Here is a 9,887-nt window from a genome sequence, read left to right on the forward strand (position 1 = left end):
AAAAGAATCTGATATTTGGATCCATTACCTTCACTGCCCACAGAGGCCACTTAGAAATACCTTTATTGGTTAACCCAGAACTTAGTCCATTGACCTCAGTTAGCAGTTAGAACAGATGGTGATTGCAAAAACAAAGCAGAGACTTATTTCATGATCATACAAGTTTCCCTTAATTCCCAATATCAAACAGGAACAGTTCTGTGCAAGAAAAACAATGCAAGGGGGTATCTAAATTCACCTCCTTTCCTAATTTTCTTTCTTTTTGAAAAAGAAAAGGTAATATTTATTTTTTTCTTATTATTTTTCAAGAATCTAAACAACAAAAACAAGATATGAGATTTTCCTGATGCTTTCCAGAAGCCATACTTAGCATTTTCTCTGCTTCTACACAATACTGCTATACATTTACAAGATAAACAAGGTGGCCACTGTTTGCAAGCAGTCTGGAGAGAGAGACAGAGTGAGCAGATTCTTTCTGTTGCAAGTGTTACAAACCTTATTTCCTAGTGCCTTCCAGAAATACACCGTCCTCTGCTCTGAGGGGTTTGTGTTTCAGGGGGAGAGGCAGAATTTCATTACCAGATTGAAGGTCACAGGTGGTTTTGCATGGAAACATAATTAAATTGCACTGAGTGAATTAAAGTGGCTAGCAAAAAGATGGTCTTCTATCCCAGGCTGAATGGGACAGATAGAATGCAGGTCCATGCTCAGACAGCAACTATTTTGTACTTTTACTAAGGGAAATTAATCTGGAGTGAAATCACTTGATGATATCTGCCTCTGAATTCTTTATCAAAATTATTCCTCTATCACCCTGGGATGAGAAGGCAAATCAGTCATAATTAGCAAGTCATTTTTTTGTGCTAGTCACAAGGTTGTTGATACCAGAGACAAACCCTTCTCTTCCTAGATAGAACTGACTCGTGCTTGGGAAGAACATGCTGACCAAAAACAATTAAGGACAAGGGAAAGTTATTAAAGATGAAGAGAGCCATTTAATTGCAAATATTGAGTTGCATGGGTTTTACCATGGGGTGAGGGAATGTACTGTTCAGCATGGTTCAGCTGCATGGTCCATCTCTGGCCTAAATTAACTCATGCAGAGAAGGAGTTGAAGTATAATCTGAGTGGTTGAAGAACTAGATGGAGAACTGAGACTGCTTTACCTCTCCACCCCGCTTCAGCTTATCAGTCTTTAAACTGAGAGTAGCACTATTTACTTTCATCAATAACAGTCTGATCCAGCAAGATATTAAGCACCATTCTGACTGACATCATGGTGCTGAACACTTCATGGGAGTCTATAAGATCAAGGTCTCAAGAGTGGCCACAAAGCAGTGCCCTTAGAATGGCTTTGCTGAACATTTTTGTTTGGGGTACCTGTGAGCAGAAGTAGGTGGGTGGGATGAGCTCAAGGGATGTGGTGTACTACAGATCCTACTAATATCACTAAGAACTGAGAGTGAAAATCAAGCCTGGAACTTTTCAGAAGGGGCCTTTGATCATTAATAATTACAGAGCCTTCTGAGAGCCGCAAACAGAAGTCACTATTGAAGTGGTTGGAAAAGCTTGACTTCTCTAATATTTATCAGCCTTAAATATTTTTCCCATCCAATACAGAATAAAATTGTGTTAAAACAACCCGTGCCTCTTGAATCAGCCAAACTGGGCTGTGAATTCCATAAAAAGAGAAATATTATAAGTTATCTGCCATTTCCACTGCTAGATGAAAACACTGACAAACACTTTTCCTTATTATTTCTGGTGCCCAACTCAAGTGAAACTCAAAAGTGGAAAAATGACTTACAAAAGCAATAGTTTGAATTAATTCCAATTTTTTAAAAAGACTTGAGAGGAAAGATTTTCTTATTTTTATGACCTTTAAATATCTTCATCCTTTCCAAAAGGAAGGAAACAGACTTTAAGCTAGAAACAGTGGGAGGAGATTTGTGTGGTAACTTAAGGCCTGTTCCCATAGGATACTGGGTTCTGCATCAGGAAATTCAATGGTTTAAACACTAGAAAATGGTTACGGTTACAGTGTGGTGCTTTAGCTAACCTCAGTCTGACCTTCACCTGTTTCCTAGTGTGGAACCACTGAAATACATTCATCCTTGAACTTATGTTTCTACCCCACTACTTGTCTGTGTAAGTTGAACAGTCTACTCAAGCTGATGGGTGAGATACTAGAATCTACATGGAGAGATATTATTTTGTACCCTCTTTCCAGATCTTAAACTTTGTACAAAAGCTTGAAAAGAGCCCTGGTATGTTTTTCTTCCCCTCATATTTTTGACAGGGCTTTTCAGCTAATGCTGTGGGAGATAATATTGAGAGATGGGCTAGTTTATTGGGAAATGGGCTAGTTTACAACACCTTTGTGTTTTATAAGGGTATACTTGGCCAGAAACAATACAGTAGTTATATGTATTCTTCTTCAAGAAGAATATATATATCCACTGAATATTATATATACACGCACACACATACACACGCAGAACCCGGTATCCTAGAGTATCCTATATATTTATGCACACACACATAGCAGGGAGCCCAGTCCCGGCCCTGCTACACTTGCCTCCACAGACAAGCTTAACTCAGAGATGAAAGAGTTCAAGCTGTTATCTCCCAACTCAGCTGGGAAGAGACAAAATCCAGAAGGCCCTGGGATTTCCAGGCATCCAAGAAAAGGAGCCCATGTGAGGCCTGGGCTAGGACTATGCCTGAAAAGGGACAAAACAGGGGCTACCCTGGGCCCTGCAGAAGTGTGGCTTGACTGCTGTCTGAGAACCCAAAAAATTTATTTGCTGGGAGCGGAAATGGTGTGGTAATTTAAGGCCTGTTCCCACAGGATACTGGGTTTTACATCAGAAAATTCAATGGTTTAAATACTAGAAAATGGTGGGGAGTACCACCTGTTGGAATCACCTCACTAACCAGTAGGAAAAGTGATCCTCTGGAGAGAGCGGTTTCAGGAGTGCCAACCTTTACAATAGGAAAAGGACTATCCTTTGGGGAAGGTGAAATCCAGGGTGAAATCACCTGGGGTTTGCACAGATGTGTAGACTAGGTATGGATACTGAGAGTTGTGAACCCCAGCCACTGAAGGAGTCAGGAGATACGGCCTGTGTCTATGTCTACCAGAGGGACGTGCCTGAGCAAGGATGCTGACTGGGTAGTAAGAGGAGCACAGTGATCTAACTCTGACTCCAAGGGGCTAAGGGGTCACCCTGGAGGGAAAAGAAGCAAAGAAAAACTGATTTGTGGTGGGGTTAGGGTGAGAGCCTGCTTGCAGTCTGATCTTAATCAGTCTCTTAATTAAAACCAAGTGAGGCCCCGAGGGTGAATTGTTGAGGTTAAATACATGGGGCACAGCTTGGAGGTTAGCAGTACTTGAGCAGTACATAGACTGCACCTGAAAAGCCTTGAGGGAAGAATTTATATCTGACTTAGAAGGCAGAAACCTGACTTAATTGAACACTTGAAGCATAGGTTGTTGCTCCGAGGATCCTGAGAGACTGTTATTGGCTTCAGGCAAGGACTTTGGTGCAGGAACTCCATTGCCCTTGTACCCAGCCAAATATAGAAGGGAATACTTGATTAAGAGTAGCCATCCCTTTGAGAGTGACTTTGAAGTATTACCAAGAGTATGGCCTAGACTGTGAGGAAGATCCAGTGAGGAAGGTCTGGCAAAGACTGGATCTGAATTGTGATGTGGTAGTCACCAAGGAGGTCTCTAGAGGGGACCAGGGTGTTAATTTCCATTTATTTGCATCTCTGCTTGTGTGTAAACAATATATGGCTAAAGTAAATTAAGAGGAATTCCCAAACAAAAGGTGACAAAGAATTTGAAAGTGAAAGTTGCAGGGTCATTAATTTGCAAGACATCTTGGGTGCATATCAGACCAGGGTATGCGGGAAGGAGGAGCCCTGGAAAAAGGTCAATCCTAAAAACAAGCTAGAAAAGAATGATCATGGACCTGCATTTCCTTCTGCCCATAAGAATATCAACAAAGTTGTTGAGGGCAAGAAACTAAAGGATAGCAGAGTGTTGACCCAAGTTAGGGGGTCGACCAGTCATCAGTGCTTCTGATGACTCCCTGTCACAATATGTATTGCAAAAAATGGGAAGTGGTAGGGCCCACTTTCTTCTGGATCTAGGCCCTCCTCATCCTGACAGTGACTCTAAATCACCTCTTCCACTTTCAGGAAAATACTTTAAACTACAGGCTATGTCCAGTCTGAAAAAGGCACCCTCTCTCTCTCCTCTTGAAGCTGCACCACTCTGCAGGTAATGGTGCAAGATACATGGGATCAAAAGGCCAGCAAGCAAGATGGAGTGGGACTCTGTATCATCAGAAAACAAAAATACCCCAAAATAAAGGATAATCTTGAGTTTAGGTCCTTGATGCTAGGTTTTGTTTTATTTTTAAATAATTAATTAATTATTTTTTATAACCAATACCTGTCTAATGTAAAATTTATAGAGTCCTGACAGCAGGGACCAAACACAGGAGCCTCTTCCCTTCCCTTCCCAATCCCCAGCCCTGCAAGAGAGTGCTCCAGTAAATGTGAAGAATGATGAGAAAAGAAACTGTCACAGTTGTCTACATAGAAACCTCTGTTGTGGAATGAAAGTAACAACCAACACACTTGGATGTCAGATGAGCAGGAAAGAAAAGTTTGGGTCTGAGAACTGTATTGCTGCGTCATTTCCATTTCCAAGGTGTTCCATGCATAGGAACACAGGATATGTGACTTGAAGAGTTTTTCTAGGGCATGAAATGAAGTGCCCTGCTATCACAGACAGCTTTGCTATATAATCCCTTTAATAAACTGTTCAAGCTCCATCTCAAAACTAAAATACCTTTGTCTGTCAATATTCATACCACAAGGCTGTGGCCGAATCTCCTTCCTTTGACAAGTGAAACTCATTATTCTAATTTCCAGCCTAAATATAGTCATACTTGTTTATGCCATGGTTAGTTTATATCAGTAGTGTAGCCACTATTGTCCCAAGGCTGAAATAGCTCTTCTTCCACAAGGAACAGGGTTTGTAAGTGTAAGGGAAAATTTTCACTTGACTGCTGACAATACAGGAGTTGAACTGGCTGATATGAGCATGCGCCATGGAAACAGGCCTAACAGGTGCCCCCTTCATGACCTGCAGGCCTGTCACTCAAGCCTGACCTACTTTTAGTAAAGCGCAGGCCCAGTTGTCACAGAGAGCTTGCTGCTGAGCATGCTCAGTAATTGATTGGAATGAGGTAACCTCTCTAGAAAGTTCTGACCACCACGCAGCCCAATTAGTTGAAGGACTGCTTTAAAAGATTGGTGGGCCCCTCCCGAGGGGGGAGACTCGCTAAACTGAGGGCGGAGGCTGGTCTCAGTGACTGCTCCTCAGTGAGGCCACGCGGCCTGTTAGTCTGTCCTCCATAGCTGACTCTCGATACGTGTTTATTCTGATCACGTATTGTGTACCGGTTCCCTGGCTTTGGACTTTTGGCTTGATTCTTACCTCAACCTCAGATCACCCTGACGGTCCGACCTTCGATCTCAGCGTTCTACTTACCTGGCTTCTGTCTGACCTCAGCTCTGTGTACTGACTGCGGTTCATCTCTACTCACCTCGGCTAGTTGCATCTTGGCTGTTTCACCGTGACGCGTTACAGTTGTTTATAACCTGGTTATAAGCTGTCGACCAGCCCTGAGACAATCCAACAGGCAGCCGCACCTATCCCATTAGGGGTAGATAGCAAGGGCTCGTTGGGGAACTTTGTGGCCTGACAGATCACTTTGTCGTTTGTCCGTTTACCACTGTAACTGAAGAATCACCGTGCCTACGCTCCACAAAGCGTAGGTCAATAAATCCACCTTGTTATTTACCAACATGCCTCTGTGCCGCTCCGAACTCTGCTGCTGTTAATCCCAACCTGTTCATGAGATTTCCCAATTGCCACCCCGTTCCACCGTTCCCAGGACCCCTGGGACCTTCACGAGGGGGTATCCCAACAGTAAGCAATATTCAGTTCTAATAATCTTTCATGTATAAGCTTTTTTAAAGCAGGAATTGTCTGTTTTCTGCATTTGTATAGCGTCTAGCACAACAGAACCATAGGCCTATAGGCACTATCATAATAAACGTTTTAAAATCTACATGGCCGAAATCTTTATAAAGCATGTCGGCCATATATTTGTTGCCCAGAAATAGTTCTACTGATTGGACAACTCTGTACCACTGATGGACAAAGTGACTCAAATATTCTCTGTTCTTCAACAGAGAAAATAGCTCCCTTTGCTCTGCTAAATTTTCCAGTGTCCAATAAAGCAAAGCTTCTGATTTGGTGATACACCATCTACAGCTGCTCCCTTAGAATAGCTACATTTCATCACCACTGCTTATTTTACTTGTGAGATTTTTCAGACAAAATGATTCAAGTGCTCTGCAGCTTATGACTCTATTCGATTATCAAATTCTGTCTTCCACTAATTTGTTATACCAACGGTGCAAATATATTAAATAATCAGGGGGATCAAAAGTAAAAGTGTGTTAGTCTTGCAGCTGCAGTGAGGAAACATAAAATAGTAAAATGTCAAGGAAGACATATTGCCCTTAGTTCCTTGTCTTCATTATAGCTATGATTGTATGTAGGTATCCATTGCAGTGTTCAGATAAAGAATTTTCAGCTTGTGGGCTGCTCACAAACTGTTACCTTTGACTATCTGCTATGCTTTTCCATAGTATACATTTGGTCACCTAAATTGCATGATCATGGTTTCTGATTCATAATTAGATTAATAAAGCTAACAAACGAGACACCAGTGAATGTTTGACACAGTAAATGTTTGTTGATGACTATGGAAATTAATGTTACTGTTCAAATATGAGTGGGAACAAATACTTATTGAATGAATGTTGCTAATTATCGGAAGAAAAAAGGGCATCAGTGTAGTTAAGCAAAACAGTAGTTTGGACTGGAATAAAGATTCAAGTAGACTGTATGATATAGTCAAAGAGTTCTGTCTCCCACCCTGCACATGATCTTGAGTGGTCTGCTGTGGAATTTTGTGAAGGAAACACAGCAAAGGAAAAACATTATAAACATTATCTTGAATTTTCAGGTCAGTTCTGCACTTGCAGCATTCACAGAAACATCTGTCTCTCCTTCCTTTATTATTGCATTCCCATTGGTGCCCTAACTTTGAAGACAATTCTAAGGAAAATGAGCAGAGCAACAGCAGGGAAGCTGGATAGCTACAAAGGGAAAACCTCAGTCTCATTTTTTAAGGCCTCTGTGGGGTTCCTGCTTGCAAACCTATATCAGGTGTTAGCCTTGGCTTAGCTTCTGATGGAGTGCAATGCTTCTTTAAAATGGTTGCTATGCTTTTTGACACATGACTGGGAATCTCTGCTAAGAGAATGGGATTGAAAATTAAAATTAACACACGCCACCCTTGAAAAATTTGTTAGTGTAGAAAATACACATCTCTATTCCCGCAACCCTGCCCTCTTTATTAAAGGACTCTGTTATCCCGCATGAGTTATCGCTACACTGGAGAATACCAAGAGCAGCATGTATTACACATACCTGCAAAAGCAGCTGATTTTTCTGGGAAAAAGTCAACTGCAAAACAAAAGGGGTTCAGAATGGTGTTTATTAAACAATTACTGGTTGATTGCTTTTCTAGAAATCAACACCAAACATCCTGGATGGGCCAAAAACAAATCCCTTCCATGTAGTAAAGGAGCAAGAGAATTAACCCTGTTTAGGCTTTGTGTAACTCTTCCTTCCTCACACCATACACACATGCATCTTAACTAGAGCCAGAATTAGTCATGAAGCAAATAGGTCTCTGAGCAGTATCCTCCCTGCTGCATTTCCTCCTGTGTCCTTTTAACAAAGCTGAGTGGGCCACTGAAATGAAAAGCATCCACTTTCCTTACTGCCTTTCCATTTTATTTTATAATCTGTTTTTTTTTTTATGAGGAACGATATTTATTTGTTTTAGCTCCTACCTGTAAAAATGTAAAATTCAATAAGTTAGTCTATCCCTCTTGTCAGCCTGCAATATCCCTCTTTGTATTTCATGTAGAAACATGCAGTCCCCTATGACAGGAAAAAAAAATCAGAATAATGAAAAAGAAATCACAACATATTTCCATTTTATTTTCTCATTAAATTTGTGTTGACAAATACCTTTCAAGTCATAGATTTCAAAGATTCCTTCGAAGTATTTTGAGATGAGCAAAGATACAAAAAGTCTCAGGAATCCACTAGTTTTCATCACATCCATTTGCCTTGAGATCAATTTGAAAATGTTGGCACCTCAACAATGATATGAATCTCTTGGATCATCCCTAGCCTCCATCTCAGACTTCACACAAATGCCCTCACCCTAAAGAAACTGAAGGGAAAGACAGACCTACACATTTGTCTCAGTGGCAGAAACCCAGATCCACAATTGGTCATGAAAGGATACTTTCCCTCAAATGTAGAAGATTCTAGGTCAGATACAAATCAGCCTTGTAATTGCTTTCACTCAGATGTTGCACACTGTATGTGCCTTATTCCAAGGGAGTGATCCAGATTCAGTGTTATGCGCTTAAGTCTCATACAGTAAATAAGGTGGCTTGCCTAAAGATGATCTAGATCACTTATCATATTTACTTAAATGTAAGATGAAGTTTTAAGCTCCTCATTTTACATTTGCACGTAAGGAAACCTTATTAAATACATTGTCTACCATTAAATTGCTGTCAAAAACAACATGAGCTCAATAATGGAAACCAGCTATGAAGTTGATTAAATGCAGCCAACAATAAGCATAACTATGAAACACATGACCCATATTGGCCAAAAATACCAATTTAGTTTGTTTGTTTTAAGGGCCAAATCAGTTCCAAATTCTACTGGGCAAAGCCCAATAGTCAAGTTCGAAGTTTGAACTGAGCAAAACTCAGTTGTTCAAGTCCATGTGACTCTACCACCAGGCAAGTATCCCCCTTCTCATCAGTCTAGGGCTTCAGATATTCCCCAGATCCGTGGCAGACATCTTACATACAAGTCCAGGGCCTAGGGACCCTGGGCTTCAGATGTCCCATAGCCTCACTAGCTCTTAGCCAAAAGACCAGGGAGCAAGCAAGCTAAAGGGAAAGCAAGAAAGCAGTGCCCCATTCCCACAAAATTGTGCAGTCAGGTTTCCTGTACTTGGGGAAACTCACAGGGGTCAGCATGCCCAGAATGCAAGGGGCAAGCCTCACCCTGGGAAAACCACCTGGATGACCGTGGTATACCCCTGTAATGGGAACTATATCAAGGATAGATTAGTGCAATCTATCTGAATAAAATACATGGTACCGCTCAGACTATCTCATGATTAGTGTGGACCCACCATCCAGGTGGAGCCAGTATGGTTCCCTGATACCGCATCTGCAGGGATCCTGGTTTTCTCTGATAATCCCCCCCCCCCCCATTCTCTAATAAAAAATCCAAAATCCATGATTAAAATGAAGTGCAGTATATATATAGGTATCAACTGAACACAATGTTGTATTGGTATATTTACAATTTTAAAGCAATTTGGAAGCCTGCCAGTGCCTCAATCATTATAATAAAATAAATGTAAAACACTTATACATTTTGGTATTTGATTTAAGGTTTTTTATCATGGAAAATCAGAGATCCCACTCCCCCTTAGCTCACAGAAGGCAGGCCCAGGCCCCTCACTCCCAAGCCACAGTCTCCCAACCCTGCTGTGCCCCTCACACCCCTTCACAGCCACCCAGCCCTGCTGGTGCCCCTTGCCTGCCCCCGCACACCCGGCTCCCTGCCCTCCCCCAGACTTGCCAGAGCTGGTTGGTTTAAGGTCCATGTCCATATATATGCA

At 41.5% G+C, this 9,887-nt stretch overlaps 1 non-coding gene across 1 annotated transcript; it reads right to left on the reverse strand.

Annotated features, from left to right (window-relative positions):
- Nucleotides 1-9,146: 9,146 nt before the first annotated feature.
- On the reverse strand, nt 9,147-9,312 carry LOC149872102 (U1 spliceosomal RNA). The gene has a single exon (XR_016440893.1). It is a non-coding gene; the product is annotated as a U1 spliceosomal RNA (small nuclear RNA).
- Between the last annotated feature and the right edge of the window lie 575 nt (nt 9,313-9,887).

Source organism: Crocodylus siamensis, chromosome 2, assembly GCF_052110815.1.
Source record: "Crocodylus siamensis isolate JL-2025a chromosome 2, ASM5211081v1, whole genome shotgun sequence".
Classification (NCBI taxonomy): Eukaryota; Metazoa; Chordata; order Crocodylia; family Crocodylidae; genus Crocodylus; species Crocodylus siamensis.